The following is an 8208-nucleotide window of genomic DNA, read 5'->3' on the forward strand; positions in this document are numbered from 1 at the left end:
TGCCTGTATGCAAATGAATGAGCCATTATGTCTGCAATGACCCTTTTATTGTTTCTCCATTGTCATTTTGTAATTCAGCTTGTTTCTACACAGTCTAATTGATATTTTTTGAGTAATTCCAGGCATATCAATGTTTTCTGTATTTATGACTTGTAAGTTCTTGTAAATATTTGATTTGTAAGCACAGTCCTTGAACACCCATGTGAGTTTCCTTTTTCTTCAGATGTTGAAATATATGTTGAAAAAAATTCTGTCTCTGTTGAAGGTTGATTATAATCACAAATGGGGCATGTGAATCTGGGTAGGTCTCTGGTAACTGTTTATTGGACTGGATGATTTCTTGATAAATGGCTCAGTAAGGCATTCCAGGTCTTGCATCTACATGCACAACTTAAAGCGCATGGATATGAACGGCCCTGTCGGTAATGCCTGTGATTGAGTTTGTAGTGATTGAGCAATTCAGATCTTCTGGAAAACAACCGTCTTTGCATCTCCACATAAAGTGCAACACTGGAAGGACAAGAGAGGAACTTTGTTACCTATATGTTAATGAATTTGAATGCATCCTGGGAAAAATAGGAGCATGAAACAAATATAGAGGCAGAGGAAATCTGGAATACTGTGTCAACCCCATGAAACATTTAGGACATTTGTCTTACTGTTTGGTAATATATAGCTATAAACTACTTCATTATGTATTTAATACCCTAGTCAAAAGTTTTGTTCTATGTACAGGAATTGAAAGAAAACTTTCACAATGACTGGATGAAGCTGAGTGTCTATAATATCTCTCTTAATGGAGCTGCTAAGTAAAAGGTAGCGAGAATGTAGGGCTGGGTATCGTCACTGATTTCTAGAATCGATTCTATTCTGATTCACATGGTGGAAGCAAAACAGCAAAAGTAAAAGGGAATTCATGATGATGTTGTCAAGGACCTGGGTCTGAGGGACACAGGGTTCATGAGCTGTCTGTGGACTTGTTAATGTTTGATGGTGTATGTTTGGTGCTGCTGTCCCTTGGTTCCCTGTGTGTGTGTGTGTGTGTGTGTGTGTGTGTGTGTGTGTGTGTGTAGTGTCCTGGTTTTCCTGGCACACCAGGCCTGGAGGGTTGTTCCCGTTGGAAGGCTGGCCACACCCAAGGAGGAGGGTCACACACCTGCAGCTGATCAGGATCATCGGGGGAGGTACAAAGCAGTGTGGTTGAGAGCTCCTCGATGCTGGATTGTTGCATGACTTCCCGTCAGTTTCTCAGCAACTGTGTGAAGTAAGTGCTAGTCTGCCGCTGTGTGTGTTTCCCAGGAGGATTTGTGGAAATGAGGAAGCAGTGAACGGATTGTACACAGGGAATGGAGACACGGAGCACAGGCACAGGGAGAAGACACGAAAGGGGAGTCGGGAGCACACGGGGATTTATTGTTTGCCTTTTAATTTATTTCACTGTAAATAAAGACACCTTTCATCGCAAGAGTCCTGCATTTTGGGTCCTACTTTCCCACATCCCCACAGTCTGCCACCTCAGACCATGACAGATGTTTATGTGTAGCAAAATGTGAAGCGTAGTTTGGATCTTCTTTTGCTGCTGGTTCAGTCAAATTTGGTTGGAGAGAGACAAAACTGCAGCTTCAGAATGTAGCGTGAAAAAAAGCCATAACCACAAAGCGCAGACCTGCTGACGCATCAGAATCAGTGAGGTGTCGACTTTCAGTCGTGTTCTCTGGCATACCTGAGAACACCAAGTTGTCCCTCATGCTGTTGGCCCGGAGCTCGATGACAGTACCTCTATCTAAATTCTGTACATTAATAAATCATGTTCATTTCTTTCTAATGATCTCCCTTTATTGAATATTTTGTATTAATTAATTTAGTTTAGTCAGTTACTGTTCTTACTGTGTTGGAGCAACTGTGACCACATCATTTCCTTTATGATTATATAGTATTCTGATTCTGATTCTGAAAAGAAAACTACATGCCGGCCGTTAACAAATGAATGCCATGTTAATTTAAATGTAGCTCATTCATTCTGAAAGTTCTCAAACACAGTTAAAATCAGCCCCGACGGCATGTCTGTGTACGTGCTTGCCAGGCGAGAAAGCCAACATCTCACTGATTCTGATGCGCTGGCAGGTCTGCGCTTTGTGTTTACGTCTTTGTGCAGAATCCGTGTACCTGCTCTCTAACCCAAGATTCTGGCATTTCGGGCAAAATACATTTATGTTTAAAAATTGATGCAGGACTTTAATGAATCGATGTCACGTTATTCAAGCTAGAATCGATTTTAATCGGAAAATCGATAATCAAAACCCAGCCCTACGAGAATGTGAGTGGTGTACTAGATATTGTTTAAGAATGTCTGTAGACGGCCTCTTCCTTTGACTCGCTGAGTCTTTCAATTTCTGGATTGAAAACGCGGTTGAAGTGTACACCTTCAACCTGGTATCCTTTTATAAGCATGGTGTCAGAGTGATCCCAAAGTGAAATGAAAAATGTATGAAAAAAGGAGGGATCATCAACACTTGTTCTATGTATATACTAGCCATGCTCAGATCCATATTTTGAATACATAAATTAAGTATTATAAATCTGCCCTCTGGATCTATTACAGTGCAGCTAACAATGAAGTGTTTTCCTCTGTAAAGATGGCTATGCCTAATTGTTTGAGTTTGTGGAAAATGAATATTATTTTACTGTTACTATTCATAATCAGTATTACTACTGTTGCATCACTTATCATTTATCATTATCATTTCATCAAAGCATTTCATAATCACATGATAATCTTTCATTGCAGGTGCAACTGTATTCATGTTATACACATTGCATTTTTGTGCTAATTAAAGAGTTGAAGCTCGGTCAAGTTAATTAGTGGTTTGAAGCTACGGGCAGCGCGAGGTCTGGCCGATCTATGGAGTAAGTTAAGGTGACCCGAGCTATGACAGAATTGCATACATGCTTACAATATATCACGCACAACTTAGAAACTGAATAGAGGCCTGTGTGTTCAGCAACCGGCTGCAGTGGAGTTCTGCCTGGTAACAGATGACTCAGAGTAAGGTCATGCACTGAGGCTAAGACACATGGGCTGCCTGAACACACATACACAGTGTCTAGACTTGTTTTGCTTGAAACTGCGAAGTTGTTTTACCTGCATACGTGACAGTTCAGTTCCACAAATAAGTGTAATAGGTAAAATAACAGGAAACATCTAGTGGAGGAACAGAGGAAGGAACTGTTCTTTTTTTAGAAGATGTTCAAGGTTGGAATGACTGGAACATGCATGTTTTTTATCTGCTGTGACGCATATTACTTGTCATCATATGTTATATATATCACACCCCATTTATTGTTCTGGGAAGATCGATGCTTTTTGGGTGATCGTGCTCGACTTCCCACGTGTATGTGTTTCAATAAAATCACTGTTTTGACGCATCTCACTGGGACTCTGCAGTCGTTTGTCTTCCACCTCAAACAAGATACTTACATATCTATATTATTGCTAATATATATTGTAATATATCTATATCACTAAAGCACTTCTGGATGGATGCAAACTGCATTTCGTTGCCCTGTACCTGTGCATGTGCAATGACAATAAAGTTGAATTCTATTCTATTCTAATTCTAAGAATCAGGACAGTTTTGGTGCCGAAACCCGGTTTGAGGAGGGATTTGGTTGGCTGAGGTCCGGCAGGTGCGGTCAAACAGACGGACGGGAGCCCAGCAGGTCGACTGAGTGACGTGCCAGGCAAGATAGAAAGGTAAGGCACCACCTGTTGATTAAAATAATATCCAAAGGTGCTGAATTGGAAATTAAGCTAAATTAAATGTACACTCAGTAGAACTTCTGGGAAAATGTCCGTGGTGATTTTGGGTAATTAGTGATAAAAGTAAAAGTTTGGGGAATATTTGACTGACAAAATTTATTACTGTTAATTTTGGGGTGAATGTTAAGTTAATAGGTTGTGTGTATGAGTGAATATTTTAAGTGCTGAAGTTAATGTGTTATATTTGTTGAGGTGACGCCAGCCAAGCAAGGTTTAGATTAGGGTATTTGGCTAAGGGATTTTTTCCCAAATTGAGCAGCAGAATTGGATCCGGGCATCAGATAATAAACTGTTGGTACTTGGAGTCCACAGTGATGCTTTTAAAAAGTATTTAAATTAGTCTAGGACCGGAGTTGGACTCCGAGGAGCGCAGCTGTTCAGCGTGTGGCAGCGACCGGTAACCGTGGACGCACAGTTATCTCTGGCGGCGTCCAGTTTGCTCGGGTGGTACCCGCAGGAAACTTGGGACACCCGTTAAAAACCAAGTGGTCAGGGACCACTTTTTTACTGCGCTGTTTGGCTGAAGGGTTGGACCCGGCCGTGACCATTTAAACGTGACTGACAGGTGAGCTTTAAGTATAGCTGAAGGCGCAAGTGTGATACTTAGACGCCGGATGTGGAGATCCCTGTCGAGTCACGGGAAGCGGTTATAAATTAATTAGGGCCTAGAAATTTGACCGCTGTCGGCGAGGGCGGTCCCGGAGCGGGTTGATTGACCAGCAAGGTTGGACCTGGGCTTAGAGGCTTTTAAATTAGTCAAAAAGTTAGATGTAATGCTACAGAGGTTTTAAGAAGTAATAAGGATAAGAAGTGACAAGAAGAAGAATAAGGAACTGTTGAATAACTTGTCTTGGCATCTGGTGTCTTTCATGTTGATACAGGCCTGAGTATATAAAATAAAGTGTAAATTGGCTGTGTAAATTGCTTATATTGATTATAACTGGGTGTGATGTGAAAGTGATTTAATACAGAAGCTGAGTGTATGAGGATTAAGCAGAATACTGTGTGAAAAGTGTGGTGTGAAACTTGTTGGTGAAAAGCTGAAAGACTTGATATTATGTGGCTGAATTGTGTTAAATGGTGGTGAAGTTTTTAAGTGTTTTTAAGGGTGAAGCTTGTGTATTGGTGAACCATTAATGGGGTGTGTGTGATGAAGGTGGATATTGTGTAGTGGAGAAAAGAGCATAATAGAGCTTTTGGTGATTTTGTCAGAGGTTGTGTGTAATATTTTGAGTACATTGAATAAACCCTGTAATCTTGTGTTTGTGATTTTGTATTGTGACCACGGGTGGGGTGATATTTCAGGAGGAGGTCATTAAGAGGGCTCCTGGAAAACTCCTGTAAAATAGGGTTGTTGTCTTGTTGTTAAGTATACAATTGAAAAAGGAATGAATCGGGTGATTTGTGGTTGATGTTTCTGTTTGGCAGGTAACAGCCTGAGTACGTGTGAAGGAACTGTGGAGAAGTGTGTGTGTGCAGATGTTTTGGACATATCAGTCTGCTGTAAAATGGTCATTTAACTGGTTAGTAATTTGAAGCCTCTTTTCCCTGGAAGCAACTCCACAGACACTCCATGTGACAAAACTGAGTGTGGTCATGTTTAAACTAACTGGTGGGGTTTTGTGTGTGTGTGTGTGTGTGTGTGTGTGTGTGTGTGTGTGTGTGTGTGTGTGTGTGTGTGTTAGAGAGAGTCTGGTATGTTTATGTGGTAAATTGCAGCACTAAAGGCAAAGCAGACATAATACAAACAGAAAGAGAAGAGAAGAGATATGAAAAGTGACAGGAGAAATAAAGCAGTGCAGCCACTAAATTGCCAAACCAGAGTGACCGAATAACAAGAAAAAAAGAAAATGCAAGAAACATGCTACGCGGATTAGAGTACACATGTCTACTAGTGGGAAAGAAGAGTGAAAAAAGAGAATCAGAATAAAGGCATTTGTGCAGATAGAGGTCACCTGACTCACTGCAGCCATGGCGTGATGTTTTCGTTGCAATAAAGCTTCCTGTTGACCTACAGCTTATCAACCACAATGACAGCTCAGAAGCTTCTTTCAATGAACTTTTGTCAGAACAGGAACATGACCTTGCATCGCACCAGGATATCCTTGGGAAGCTGAAGTCCGTTCCTCTTGGTTCATGGCCGCAGCTTGTCAACAACTATTTTTGTTTAAAGTGTTCAAATTTGGCCACGATCAGTCTGGGTCTCCATGCAGCTGGATGTTTGCCTCCCAGATGGTGAGTGTTAGGTGGGTTTGGGTGAATTCTCTCACTATTGTGATCTTCTTCTGCCTTCTCTGGCATACCTGAGAACACCAAGTTGTCCCTCATGCTGTTGGCCCGGAGCTCGATGACAGTACCTCTATCTAAATTCTGTACATTAATAAATCATGTTCATTTCTTTCTAATGATCTCCCTTTATTGAATATTTTGTATTAATTAATTTAGTTTAGTCAGTTACTGTTCTTACTGTGTTGGAGCAACTGTGACCATCATTTCCTCAATGATTATAGTATTCTGATTCTGATTCTGAAAAGAAAACTACATGCCGGCCGTTAACAAATGAATGCCATGTTAATTTAAATGTAGCTCATTCATTCTGAAAGTTCTCAAACACAGTTATAATCAAACGTTGTTAGTTTGGACTGTTGTCAGACGATGCATGTAGGTGCAAATGACACTATCACCATCACTGGTGATTTAAACCATACCAGTCTGGACTGCTCTGCAAACTTTCCAGCAGTACTGTGGACTGCAAAACCGTCCATATACTTTTGAACTTTCAGTTTAGAAACATGGAGGATGCATGCAGAGCCACTGACCTTAATGACTTCACATCACGTGTCATAAAGTTGCTGGAGAGACTGGTTCTTAGCCCGCTTGGCTTGCAGGTGAAACATGCTCTCGACCATGTTTAGTTTGTTTGCCAGCCAGTTTTCTTAGAGGGGTTGATGCTGTTATCTATACGTCATGGTGTGTTCACTTTCACCTGGTATTGGTGGCACTGTGATGTTTGTTAATTTTTTCACTGCCTTTAATATCATCCACCCACTTCTGCTAAGTAAGAAGCTGCTCAGGATGGGTGTCACCACCTCTAATGTCTCTCGGATTTCTGACTATCTGTCAGAGAGGCCTCAGTTTGGGTGGCTGGGGCACCTGGTTTGATGTGGTGGTTAATAATACTGGTGCATCACAGGGACCGGTCTAATCTCCATTCCTGTTTAAATGGTAAATGGTGCTTTTATAATAGCGCTTTTCTACTCTGAGTGCTTTGAATGTTTCAGATTTCCACTATAGTGAAACCTGCCACTTGCAGAAGATCTCTGATGACACTGTCTGAGAAGAGGGAGCTGGTGAGAAACTTTGTGATCCAAAAGAAATCACCTCCTTCTGAATGTGAGTGTGGCAGGGTGTGATCCGTGGGGGAGGTTGGCGGACCTGAGTGGAATCGCTGCATCACTCCTCCCCTGCACAGAAATGAACTAGAGCCTGTTGTTGATGTTGATGTGGACTGTGAGCTGCAGCCGACTGTGTATTACAGCAACTGTATGTAAATAAAGATGTCATGGAATGATGAATCGTAGTCGTGTCCTACCTGCCACACTGAGCAAGACAAAAGAAATGGTGGTTGACCACTGAAGGAAAAAAAACTGCGACTAGACCTATCAACATCATGTTGAGGAGGTGGACATAGTTGACAGTTACAGATACTTGGGCATTCACGGACAGACTGGACTGCAGGACCAACAGTGATGTTATGTACAAGAAGGGGATGAGCAGACTGTACTTTCTAAGGAAGCTCAGATTCTTTAATGTGTGCAGAAAGATGTTGGAGATCTTCTAGCCAGTGGTAATGAATGCATCTATTTTGCTGTTTTCTGCTGGCTAGCATGTCAGATGCAGTGACACGCTGAGAGCAATGGGTATGTCAGTTTAATAAAAAGTTTAGCTTGTTCCCATGGTGGAAGTATTGAAATAGTAGAATGAAATAAAGGTATTGGCAGACTGGAATGATAATGTCCAGTTTGGAAATGTGGTTTTGGCTGAGCCTCTCTGGATCTCAGCCAACTGAGCTGTAGGCGAGAGGCTACTTAAAGCAAAGTCATGAGAGCTTTCAGAACTAGAGGATGAATGCTATGCTTGCCCTGAATCCTGTTGTGATGTGTTGTGCTTGTACTGCTGGTTCAGGGTGAGGAGGACCACTGCAAAGGAGACAGTAATTAGATTTAAATGTTGGTGATAGAGTCTGAGCCAAGGACATAGGGTCAAACACTCCAGACGCTCCAACTGAAAATCAGACTGTGGTCTCTGATGTGAGGGGCCCAAACACTTACATCACCACTAACTGATAGACTGAAGACTGCTTATAAACCAGTTGTCAGAACATTAAC

General features: G+C 41.6%; 1 long non-coding RNA gene across 1 annotated transcript; it reads left to right on the plus strand.

Moving 5' to 3' along the window:
- The first annotated feature begins 2689 nt into the window (after positions 1–2689).
- LOC112845629 (uncharacterized) lies at positions 2690–7094 on the plus strand. The gene is made up of 3 exons (XR_003218490.1): positions 2690–3392; positions 3623–3754; positions 5890–7094. It is a non-coding gene; the product is annotated as an uncharacterized LOC112845629 (long non-coding RNA).
- Positions 7095–8208: the final 1114 nt, after the last annotated feature.

This window comes from Oreochromis niloticus, unplaced genomic scaffold (assembly GCF_001858045.2).
Source record: "Oreochromis niloticus isolate F11D_XX unplaced genomic scaffold, O_niloticus_UMD_NMBU tig00008263_pilon, whole genome shotgun sequence".
Classification (NCBI taxonomy): Eukaryota; Metazoa; Chordata; class Actinopteri; order Cichliformes; family Cichlidae; genus Oreochromis; species Oreochromis niloticus.